This window comes from Anolis carolinensis, chromosome 2 (assembly GCF_035594765.1).
Source record: "Anolis carolinensis isolate JA03-04 chromosome 2, rAnoCar3.1.pri, whole genome shotgun sequence".
NCBI classification, from domain to species: domain Eukaryota; kingdom Metazoa; phylum Chordata; class Lepidosauria; order Squamata; family Dactyloidae; genus Anolis; species Anolis carolinensis.
The window spans coordinates 115,100,408-115,112,908 of record NC_085842.1 but is presented as its reverse complement, the minus strand read 5'-3'; the positions used below and the strand labels follow the sequence as shown (position 1 = coordinate 115,112,908).

At 39.9% G+C, this 12,501-nt stretch overlaps 1 protein-coding gene across 1 annotated transcript in view; it reads left to right on the top strand.

The window, feature by feature from the left end:
- nsg2 (neuronal vesicle trafficking associated 2) overlaps window positions 1-12,501 on the top strand; it is a 77,897-nt gene that overhangs the window by 32,351 nt on the left and 33,045 nt on the right. The window lies entirely within an intron of this gene.

Genomic DNA, 12,501 nt, shown 5'->3' with positions numbered 1-12,501 from the left:
CATGTACAGTGAAAAGCACTTGGCTTTCACAATTAGGCAATTGAATTATTTTTTGGGGAAAGAATGACAAACATTGTATTGTCAAAAACTTTGTTACTCACTTTCTGGATGCTTTCAGCTTCATCCCAACCACTGCAGAAAACCTATTTCATTCCTTTTCAATTTCTGAAGAAAGGTAGTTCAGTGTACATTTGTTAGAAAGCAAACCTTAAATTTAATCTATAGCCTGTTCGATTCATCTGTTTTTTTGGTGACATGGTTTCAATACATATATCCACATCTCAAAAAATTCAGTTAAATGAAGTGAAGGAAACAGACATACATAAGCATCAGATTAGTCCTGTGCTTAGTCTTTTAATGAGGATAACGGTGCAAAAGGTCATAGATTCAAAGAATGTACGCTTCCTATTCATGAGCATTGACAAAGCACCATTACTTGTGATAGGCAGCTCTACTAAGTTTGTCTATGATAGTTTCTTAGAATGTTTAGTTAGATGTTTAGTTGTTGCTGGATTGATCTATCTGTCCATTCCATAATAGTCCCATTGTTGTTGTCTTGCCATTTTATACCGCACTTTATTGTCCATTCAACTGTGAAATTTCCTTTTCCCATTTCGTAACACTGCATTTCGCCTGGGATCTACGAATTAGTCTCCTGTTTTTAACACTGTATCCTGCTTGTTGATTTTAATGATTGTTTTTATTGATGTTGGTGTTTTTTACTGGGATAATTGTTTTATTGCTTTGTTACTGTTATTTGTTTGTTTTATCAGGCCAGGCCCCATGTAAGCCACCCCGAGTCCCTTCGGGGAGATGGGGTGGGGTATAAAAATAAAGTTGTTGTTGTTGTTGTTATTATTATTATTATTATTATTATTATTATTATTATTATTGAAAACTGAATTTGTGTTTCAACAATGGCATCTACAACTTTGTTTGTTTTTAAACAAGGCCTATTGTGTTCAAACAGGTTTACTTTGAAGTATGCAGATGATGTGAGGCTCAGATCAAACCTGTGTTTTGAACTCATTAGCCTGGGACTCATATATTCCATTTCCTCATCTTTTGTCCTTTCAGTGAAGAGATTTGGAACTTCTGCTCCTCACATAAGGTTTGCTTAAACCAGAAGAGGAGGGTATTTGGCCTAATTGCCTAATTTGACCCATAGTTTCCCATCCGGTTCACAGCAGTACCCCCTCCCAAGCCCATACGGATGGCAAACAGGGAATCCACAAATCAGAAAAGTTACTTTTTTCCTAATGTTCCTAGAATCCCAGCCAGTGAAGATGCAGGTTGGGGAATTCTGGAAACTGTTGTTCCCCACATTTCAATGCACACTGATGCTTAGCATTGCAGCTCATGTATCAGAGAGAACAGGGATTCCCTTCTTTGGTCGGCTCCTCCCCTTCCTTCCCCAAGAACAAAAGAGAAGAGATGTTGAAACATCTGCACAGTTTGTGATGGATAGTGCTTCTCTCCACCTCTATCCTTGTGAAGATATGTGGGAAAAGGAATGAAATCAACCATATGCCTTAAATGTGAGATCAAGTTGTTAAAATGCTTGGATGTTAGAAAAATATTGTATGTATTGTAAATATATCATATCATTTTTACATCCCACCATCAAAATGTGATAGTCCCATATAAAATCTCCTGATATGAGCTCCCAGAGGTTTTAAGTCTTTAAGGGAGGACTTCTCTTTTGTGTGTCTCCATCAAAGGCATGTTTTGCCTCCAACAAAGAAGGGGCTTTCTTGGTGGCTGCTCCCAGGCTGTTGGTAGATGATGCTGACAGGTAAAGATCTATGTATTTAGGATGGCTTAGATTGGTCAGACCACACCTGGAATACTGTGTCCAATTCTGGGCACTGCAATTGAAGGGAGATCTTGACAAGCTGGAATGTGTCCAGAGGAGGGCAACTGAAATAATCAAGGGTCTGGAGAACAAGCCCTATGAGGAGCGGCTTAAAGAGCTGGGCATGTTTAGCCTGCAGAAGAGAAGGATGAAAGGAGACAGGATAGCCATGTATAAATATGTGAAGGGAAGTCATACGGAGGAGGGAGCAAGCTTGTTTTCTGCTGCCCTGGAGACTATGATGCGGAACAATGGCTTCAAACTACAGGAAAGGAGATTCCACCTGAACATCAGGAAGAACTTCCTCACTGTGAGGGCTGTTCGGCAGTGGAACTCCCTTTCTCTCTGCCCCGGACTGTGGTGGAGGCTCCTTCTTTGGAGGCTTTTAAGCAGAGGCTGGATGGTCATCTGTCGGGGGTGCTTTGAATACGATTTCCTGCTTCATGGCAGGGGGTTGGACTGGATGGCCCATGAGGTCTCTTCCAACTCTATTATTCTATTATTCAATTATTCTATTATCTGTGTGGGATATGTTCCTGACTTCCTATAGAAATAAGAAATCATGGATAATAAACTCTATTGAAATGAATGACTTCTGCTGGAAGTTATCATAAAGTCATGTTGGAGGACCTAGAACATACCTAGGGCCCTATATCCCAGGATCTGATCCCAGGTTTTCTGTTTATCACAGATTATCTGGCAATGTGGACTTGTATAATCCAATTTAAAGCAGAAAACCTAGGGTCAGATGATGGGATATAAGGACTTGTCTGGAAGGGCCCCTATAGGTATTCTTTCTAGGAGTTTGCCAATACAACTTAATGGTATCTTCCAGCAGAAGTATGATATAGAATCACTTGGACAACTTAGGAAATTCCTAGAGAGGATGTATTTTCTCAAATGTAGATACGTGAACTTGTGGGTATGGGATTTGTACTGTAAATCAATAAATATTTTATATGATGACTATTATTATTCAGTGTTATGCTGTTTATAATGTCTAGCCTTTGAAATTGGATAATGAAGTAAGGAGAGAAGTCTTGCGTCCTCCATCCCCATTCCTATAATAGAAACAATGATACACATAATTCTCTGCATGAACAGTTTGGAAGGCAGAAGTGGAGGAATAATGAATAAATATGCCATCTACAGTAACTAAAATGGTAAAGGAGTAAATTACATAGCTTTGTACATATCTGAAAAAGGCACGAAGTGCCTAAGAAATGGAATTATTATCATCATTACAGTAATAGCAGTGTGCTATCATCCATTTCAGATCTGTAATCTAGCTCCAAGATGTAGCATTAGGGTTAATGTGGTTTTCAGACCAACACTGAGCTTTACTCACTGAGATCAGAACTCTTTATCACTTATTGAAACCAGGAAGCAATTTTATTTTTGGGGTTTTTAATACTCTAAAAGGTGTATTATTGGTTTTGTTTTGAATAAGCTTATTTAAGCATTGCTGCATTTCATATACATATAACCCCTCTTAACTTACCTTCTACTGATCTCTCAAACCTATCACATCTATATTCCAGTTCCCCTAGTGGTTTTGAGTCTTGTTATGATTTGTTTCCCTCCATCAAGAATAGAAGAAACCTCGAGTCTCCAGATGAGTGCTAATGAAATGTTACTTTTTCAAAAATAACATCTCTTATGACCTTCTCAGACATGCCCCCCCCCCCCCCATTACAGCAGGGAGAGTAAGACCATGGGGTGAACCGTGACTCACCCTCCTCCTTCCTATTTGATGGGAAAGAAAGGGTAGGTTAATTGCTATGGGACCCCAATCACTTCTCTCATCAGATGGGGGAAGCATTAAAATTACACTAAAAAGAAAGAAATTAGCACAAAGCTTACCTATATAATGGGCATTGCTCATGATGACCAAATTTCTGCACACCCATGCTTCCTTTCCTACCGATGCAAAAAGGGCATAGCCCTTGCAAAAAGGGCATAGCCATGGTCTGTGCTGTCTGTTGGACTGCGTGTGAGGCCGTAAAAAAAAACAGAGCCCAGCATTATTTTCCCTACCCCCCCCCCCCCCCTATCTGATGAAGTCACTAGACTCCCACAAGGGCCTTGTTGGCTGCAGTATCCTGGGAGGTGCATTCTAAAATAGTAGTTTCTCTAAGGCTATGGAGTACGGAAGAAATCACCAAAGAAGAACTCAAACGTATAGCCAACACCTGTAGGGAAAAGGTTCGCAAGGCTAAAGCGCAAAATGAGCTCAGGCTTGCCAGGGACATAAAAAACAACAAAAAAGGCTTTTTTGCTTACGTTGGTAGAAAAAGGAAGAAAAAGGAGGCGATAGGGCCATTGCAAGGAGAAGATGGGGTGATGGCGACAGGGGACAGGGAAAAGGCAGAACTACTTAATGCCTTCTTTGCCTCGGTCTTCTCAGAAAAAGAAAGCCATCTTCAACCTCAGCAACATGGAATGGACGAAGGATTGGGGGAAATCCAACCCCAAATAGGGAAACACGTTGTCCAGGAACACTTGGGCTCTCTAAACGAATTCAAGTCCCCAGGGCCAGATCAGCTACACCCAAGAGTACTGAAGGAACTAGCGGAAGTTATTTCAGAACCACTGGCAATTATCTTCGAGAGTTCTTGGAGAACGGGAGAAGTCCCAGCAGATTGGAGGAGGGCGAATGTGGTCCCTATCTTCAAGAAGGGAAAAAAGAACGACCCAAACAATTACCGTCCGGTCAGCCTCACATCAATACCAGGCAAAATTCTGGAAAAGATCATTAAGGAAGTGGTCTGCGAACACTTAGAAACAAATGCGGTCATTGCTAATAGTCAACACGGATTTACCAAAAACAAGTCATGCCAGACTAATCTGATCTTTTTTTCCGATAGAGTTACGAGTTGGGTCGATACAGGGAATGCTGTGGATGTAGCGTACCTGGATTTCAGTAAGGCCTTCGACAAAGTCCCCCACGACTTTCTGGCAAATAAACTAGTAAAATGTGGGCTAGACAAAACTACGGTTAGGTGGATCTGTAATTGGCTAAGCGAACGAACCCAAAGGGTGCTCACCAATGCGTCGTCTTCATCATGGAAAGAAGTGACAAGTGGAGTGCCGCAGGGCTCCGTCCTGGGCCCGGTTCTGTTCAACATCTTTATTAACGACTTAGACGAAGTGTTAGAAGGCACGATCATCAAGTTTGCAGACGACACAAAACTGGGAAGGATAGCTAACACTCCAGAAGACAGGAGCAGAATTCAAAACGATCTTGACAGACTAGAGAGATGGGCCAAAACTAACAAAATGAAGTTCAACAGGGACAAATGCAAGATACTTCACTTCGGCAGAAAAAAATGGAAATCAAAGATACAGAATGGGGGACGCCTGGCTTGACAGCAGTGTGTGCGAAAAAGACCTTGGAGTCCTCGTGGACAACAAGTTAAACATGAGCCAACAATGTGATGCGGCTGCTAAAAAAGCCAATGGGATTCTGGCCTGCATCAATAGGGGAATAGCGTCTAGATCCAGGGAAGTTATGCTCCCCCTCTATTCTGCCTTGGTCAGACCACACCTGGAATACTGTGTCCAATTTTGGGCACCACAGTTGAAGGGAGATGTTGACAAGCTGGAAAGCGTCCAGAGGAGGGCGACTAAAATGATTAAGGGTCTGGAGAACAAGCCCTATGAGGAGCGGCTTAAAGAGCTGGGCATGTTTAGCCTGCAGAAGAGAAGGCTGAGAGGAGACATGATAGCCATGTACAAATACGTGAAGGGAAGTCATAGGGAAGAGGGAGCAAGCTTGTTTTCTGCTGCCCTGCAGACTAGGACACGGAACAATGGCTTCAAATTACAGGAAAGGAGATTCCACCTGAACATCAGGAAGAACTTCCTCACTGTGAGAGCTGTTCGACAGTGGAACTCTTTCCCCGGGGCCGTGGTGGAGGCTCCTTCCTTGGAGGCTTTTAAGCAGAGGCTGGATGGCCATCTGTCGGGGGTGCTTTGAATGCGATTTCCTGCTTCTTAGCAGGGGGTTGGACTAGATGGCCCATGTGGTCTCTTCCAACTCTACTATTCTATGATTCTATGATTCTATACACACTAACTGCATCCATACTCTTGAACTTTTGGGTCAAAGTTGGGCCTTGTTCACAGTAGTTTCAGGATGATAGAAATATTAAGTGGCCCCAGTACACAACTAACTCTCTCTGATTTTTTAAACCCCACCAAGGTTAAATGTAATTAAACCTGGATGTAAGACCACCAGAAAATTTATGCGATTCCTACTTAAAACTATGTAGAGCTTCTATCATTTAGAGATGATAACACCGTGTTTATTCTAATTTTAAAGAATGAAAGAATAAGTATGTTATGAACCCATCCAGTTTGAACTCATCTCTCTTCTCTTTTGCCAGAATACTTGGGTTTCTTTATTTGACATTTATTCTATTCCACCCCAGAGGGCTGGTAAACAGGATAGATTCTTAAAAGCTAGTAATTTTAAGATAAACTCAGCAGCTACATGGCCAGTCACAAACATAGGGACTCTATTGCTACCATGCATTTATTCTGATGCATCCTGAAATGAGAGTTTGATATAAATGTGACTTAAGCAGCAAGGACAACTAGCATGTGCCCCTGATGCTCAAGCACAATTTGCCAAAGATATTTAGCCTTATATAGAGCTCTTCCCCATATCTGCCCAGTTCCAATAAAATTATATAAGTGAGGGATCTTCGTATTAGCTCCACCCCTTCCAGTGCCCCCCCCCCTTTTCTCCTTCCTCAGGCTTCCATATGCTGAATGACATCAGTATATTTTTGCACTTGTATTTTCATGTTTTCAAATTCTGCATAATTGTAAATTATGTGGAAAGAATACTCAGGGAAGAGATGGTCCCCTAAAATTAGGAAGCTACCAGAGGTTCACTTTGAGCCCTTCTTTCTAGAAGAACACCATTCTGCATTGGCATTGCTCTAGTATCAGAAGAATTTTTGCAGAGCTTTCATCATGAAATAAGTCACAAATGAGGGAGGCCCAACCTGTCAAAATCTACTTGAAGCCCCACTCAGACCCACTTTTGAACTCAGCAACATTAAATATGACTTCCATATACGGAGTCAGGGTTCCAGCATTTAGGTCCCTTGGAGTAAGGATTGCTTTCCCAAGATATTTTGGAGTAAGACTCTAGCAGTCCCTTACTATGGCACATACTGGTTGTGTACGTCTCCCCATGGCAAACTACTTTTTTGTCTTTACCTCCTTATCATCCATCTTCCTGCCATACACAATGATAGTAGGAATATAAAAATGTGAATATTTCATTAATCCATACAAATAATACAGTTCTTTTCTTGCCACTGTACATGAACCCCCCCCCCCTCGAGAGTTATCCCTATATTTGATCATCATGAAGCAATGCAGTGGAATTATTCTGCCAAAAAAACAATTTTTCCTTATTTGTACTAAAAGACACACATCTTTTCAGCAGATCAAATCTTCTGTAGCACTTGCGCATGTTTGCCTTCAAGTTACCTGTTGACTTGTGGCAGCCCTATAAATTTTATGGGGTTTTCTTAAGCAAGGAATACTAAGAAGTACTTTTGTCAGCCCCTTCCTCTGAAATTTATCCTACAGCATCTGGTATTTTTGGTGATCTCCCATCCAAGTACTAGTAGGGCTGATCCTGCTTCACTTTCAAGATCAAGTGAGTTCTGGTGCCTTTAGGGCATTTAGGCCCTGGAACACTTAGGGAAAGCAAATTCCAAGGGAAAATCAAACAAAATTCTTGTCCTTTCTATTTTTTGACCTGAGAGCTATGAATATCATCTCCATCCTTATTCATTACCCAGGACAGCAAATAAAAGTAGTGAATCTGTCAGGTGGAAGAGAAACATGAGTTGTTGCGGAGATCAACTGCACATGAGTTCATGTGTGGAAAGGAGTTCTTTCCTTCACTTCCTTAGGAATTCACTTGTGGGATCAATGGTTGTTCTTCCTCAGACTTATAGTTCCATTTTCAAGCCATTTCCCCCCAGCCCATATGATTTTGATTCTGTGCCCCTCAATGTCACTTACTAATCACCTGTCATCACAACTGAAAGCGGATAAGGCCATGAGCTTCTCCTGTCTGTTTTTCATAAAGGCTCACGTGCATCATATTAGGTTTGTGGTATTACTTCCTGACCCAAAATGAGTTGAGATAATAGATGATATTTTATTACCTCCTTTATTTCTGTATTTTTATTACTCTTCATTTTGATTCCAATACATATTTTAGGGACGTTATTAAATATGCCTCCCTCTGGTTATATGCATAATCTGTTATCTAGAGCTGATGAAATCATTTTGCATTTGTGGTTTTTTGGGAGGTTTTGGTAGCAGGAAGAATAAATGCTTAAAATTTTTATGAGCTCAAATTTTGGCTACATATTAAAGAAAAGAAAGAAAAGGAGATAGGCATTATAAATGAGATCATCATATTTTTGGTTTCTGGGCACATGCCTGCTACAGCTCTCCAGTGAGCAATGTGTTAGAAATTTCATTTCCACCTTCCTGTAATAGAGCAGTTTGGAAGAAAGAAAATGAAGTGTTTTTACAGACATACAGGCTACATTGCCATCTTTTCTAAATTGGTATATAAGTGGCTATAGGAACATTTTGGTTGTAGAAAGCCATCATGCCATTTGATTGAAATTATAGACAAAATAATTTTAGTGTCTCGTATGGAACACTGGAATAATAATGATAAGAATGATATTTGGGATATTTGGATTTGATGTGGGAGATGTACTGCCATGCTATATGTACTCACAGAGAAATATTTTCCCATGTGCTTGGTTGGACTTCCAGGCTTTGTGACACCATCAGCTTTTCTCTTCCCCCAAGAAACCTTTATAAGGAAAAAAGAAGAAGAAAAGGAAAAACAATACTGATAATAAAGCCTCACTAATATCTGTTTGTAATAATAATAATAATAATAATAATAATAATAATAATAATAATAATAATAATAATATACATCACACAGTCCTAGACACTTGGGAAATGTTCGACTTGTGATTTTGCGATACGAAATCCAGCATATCTATCTTGTTTGCTGTGTCATACAATAAAATAATCATAATAACTATTCCTATATCCTGTCCTATCTCCCTCAGGGGACTTGGGGAGGCTTACCTGGGGCCCAAGCCCAGTAATACAGCAATAAAATATATCAACATAAAATACATTTCTATTACAATGAATTAAAAAAAAATATAAGATATCATAAAAACATAACTCACTTTTATAGGCAAAATTGTTAGTAAGAGATGGTTTTCTATGTTTTGCTTTGAGATGGTGGGATAGACAAATCAATGTCTTGTTCAAGTCCATTGATAATTTTAAACAATATTTTAAATATTGTTATTTATTTATTTATTTATTTTTGTCAATGACCAGCACCAAAAAACGAACAAACATCGGAATAGGAACATATACATTTAGATATTAAGAAACACTGTCAAAAGCAAGTTAAAACCCAGTATTGAATATGAAAGTTAAAACGGTGTTAAACATTTATATGCTAAGATGACAATGGTAAATGCTGAAATAAACATTAAAACCTTTTAAGATTGTGACAGAATCTTGTGCCGACAAGCTATTGCTGCCACACAAAAGCTAGCAACTTTGACAGTAATTTTGGGATGTTGGTCAGCCAAAAGATAATTGACATAAAACCTTTCAGAGCTCCCTGGTAAACATTCTGAAACTGGATTTATAAAATGTTCATCAAATATTTAATACTGTATTTACGCAATTCTAAATGTGCACCTTTGTTTGGCTAAATTGCTCAGCCAAAATTGGGGTGCACATTATATTCGATGGCTCATTAGAATCACGCCTAAACTGCCTCCCCCTCCTTCCAGCTTACTTCTCCTACCTCTTGCCAAACCAGGCAGTCTCCATGCGCTTCTGCTCCCACAGCTCCCACAGCTCCTGCATCTCACCCTCCCCTTTCTGGAGCCAGAGTGCATGCTCAGTCTGCTGGTCTGACTGCGTGGAACCCAGCAGGATGAGCGAGACCTAGCAGTCTGGTGAAGGGGTGAGCCAGCAAAAAAGTGCCAAGCAGCCCTAGGAGCCAAGGAGGAAGAGGCAAATAACCGGTGAAGGCATCGAAGCCACCTTTGCATCTTCCTCCTTGGCTTGTCAGAGCTGCTGCCTCTCCCTTCTATCCTTCCTTCTCTCTGCTTTTCTTTCCTGTACCTTCATTCTCTTCTCTTTCCCTTGCTCTGCCTTTTCTTTCAAGGCTTCTTCCCCCCTTCTTTCTTGTACTTTATTTCTATTTTTTCCCCTCTCTTTGTCCAGTCCACATGTTAAAAGTTTATTTGAGGATTAACTGGACAGACTCCACTAATGGTTTTTAAGCCTCCCACATGGGATTTCGACCTGGAGTTGAAAACTCAAACAATTGAAAAGGGCTTTATTGTGATTTCTGTCTTTCATAGTGGTATTTTTAACAGCATTGGCTGAAAGGGATTCTTTCTGCTGCGTATTACATTTGGCAGCAAACCCTCTTTTTTTTTTTGGTTTCAGGGTATTGAAAATTGAGGTGTGCATTAGATTCGATGGTGCACCAGATTAGAGTAAATACGGGTCTCTAGTGGAAGATATTTTGGACTCTTTCATAAATAGGCTTATTCACAAATAAAGATTAGGCTGAAGAGATGGAAAACACTAGTGCAGTGAAGTTACTGATTCTAACAAATTAAAATAAAATTAAAATAATATCCTTCACCATTTCTGTCGTCAAAACAATAACACACCACTCATTCACCTTAAAAATAATAAGATGGGGCTGATGCCAAAATGCACATTGCAGATCTTAGTACATTACTTTGGAACTAACAGAAAATCACAACTATCCAGTGGGAATTACCTTCAGGTAAATGTGGTGATTGTGAATAACTACAGGTGTTCATGGGCCCTTCCACACAGTCCTATATCCCAGAATATCAAGGCAGAAAAACCCACAATATCTGCTTTGAACTCGGTTATGTGGATCCACGCTCAGATAATGTGGGATTTTCTGCCTTGACATTCTGGGATATAGGGCTGTGTGGAAGGGCCCATTGTTAAAATTTTATCTGTAGTGACTTACTTTTCATCTGTTCTATTAACAAATTTTCAAGTAAAGATAGAAGGGATAGTTGGATCAATGGCTCTTAACACCCCCTTCACAAACTGAGTTCTTTGAATGATGACAGTGTGGCAAAGGAATGTTCCCTTGTCAGATTAGAAGCTTTTCCTTGGTCCTGGGTGTTGGAGTACTTCAAAGACGAAGAAATGTTTTATAGAATTTCTACTTTTCTGTGGCATCTTTTATAACATATATCTGCTGAAATAGTAGTCCATAAAAGATTACATTTAATATTTTTCTAAGTCTTTCAGGTGTTTCCCAGTAACAGTTGGTGCTGCTTTCATAATCACACCCACACACACAAATCAAACACAGACAGACCTTTTTCTCTAGATTGCTTTGTCTGGGCAACTATACAAAGCAGGCTGCTAATTCCCAGTCTTTACGTAGGTGGTTGGAGGTAAGTGGCATGAAGTATGGATTGTTTTTCTGTTAGAAGCAGACTGAGTAGAAGCAGGGAAAACAAACAGGAATTCATTCCCTGAAATGAAAGTGAACATGATAAATTCTACATATGGGGTTTTCCTTATGTTTTCTCTTTTAAAGTGGATGGAATCATTGTTCGTCAGCATCCAAGAAATTGTGCAGATTTTCAAATCACCTGAAAGATACCAGAACTGAAATTGAGTTTAGCAACAAATGAGTAGCCAATTGTCTTGTTTCTACCAGTTACCCTTTTTTTTTTGAATAAGTCACATTTTCTAAAATGCCTTCAAGACAGCCCTTCATACAGAGCACTGCAGCTAAACAGTCTGAGTGTACCTAGTGCATGAGCAGGAAAAAAAATTGCAAGAATGATAGGATTGGAGATAAAATTGGCATCTCCATAAATATGTCCACCTTCTTCCTCATGTTTAGCACTGCATAACCTCAAGAGTTATATTTTTCTTGCACTCACCTCTCATAAATTGCTGCTCTTGGTGAGGGCAGAAAACGACACCATATAATGACATCATGGACATTATGAACAGGAAGAGAGGAACTCATGCATATTTTCAGAGGCATTCCTTAGTTTCAGTGATGTAACCACTAGGAACAGGGACTCAGAGTGACTTACATGGGGACAAGCCCAGACAACACAGGTTAAAATATAACACAGTAAAATTTACAAATTAGAAACATCATAAAAACATAACCATCAGTAAACAATCAATAGCTTAACGTAGTGCCCTTTACTCAACTAAAGGGAAAGGCAGGAGCTTGTGCAAATTAGTTGCAAGGACAGAGCTGGTGGGAAAGAGCAAAAGCCAAATGATAAGTTTGGTCTTGAAGGGTCAAGACATTTTGAGCCAATCAGTTCTAGGGCAAGGACGATAGTAAAGTTGTTGACTTATGGCTGGAGGAACCACAATGTTCTCGCAAACTTAATCAAAAGCACAGTGGAACATCCACATTTTTAATTCTTTACGGAAAGTGGACAGGGTGGGCATTAATCTAATCTCCCTGGGGAGAGAGTTCCAGAGTTGGGGGGCAACCATTGAAAAGGCCCTTT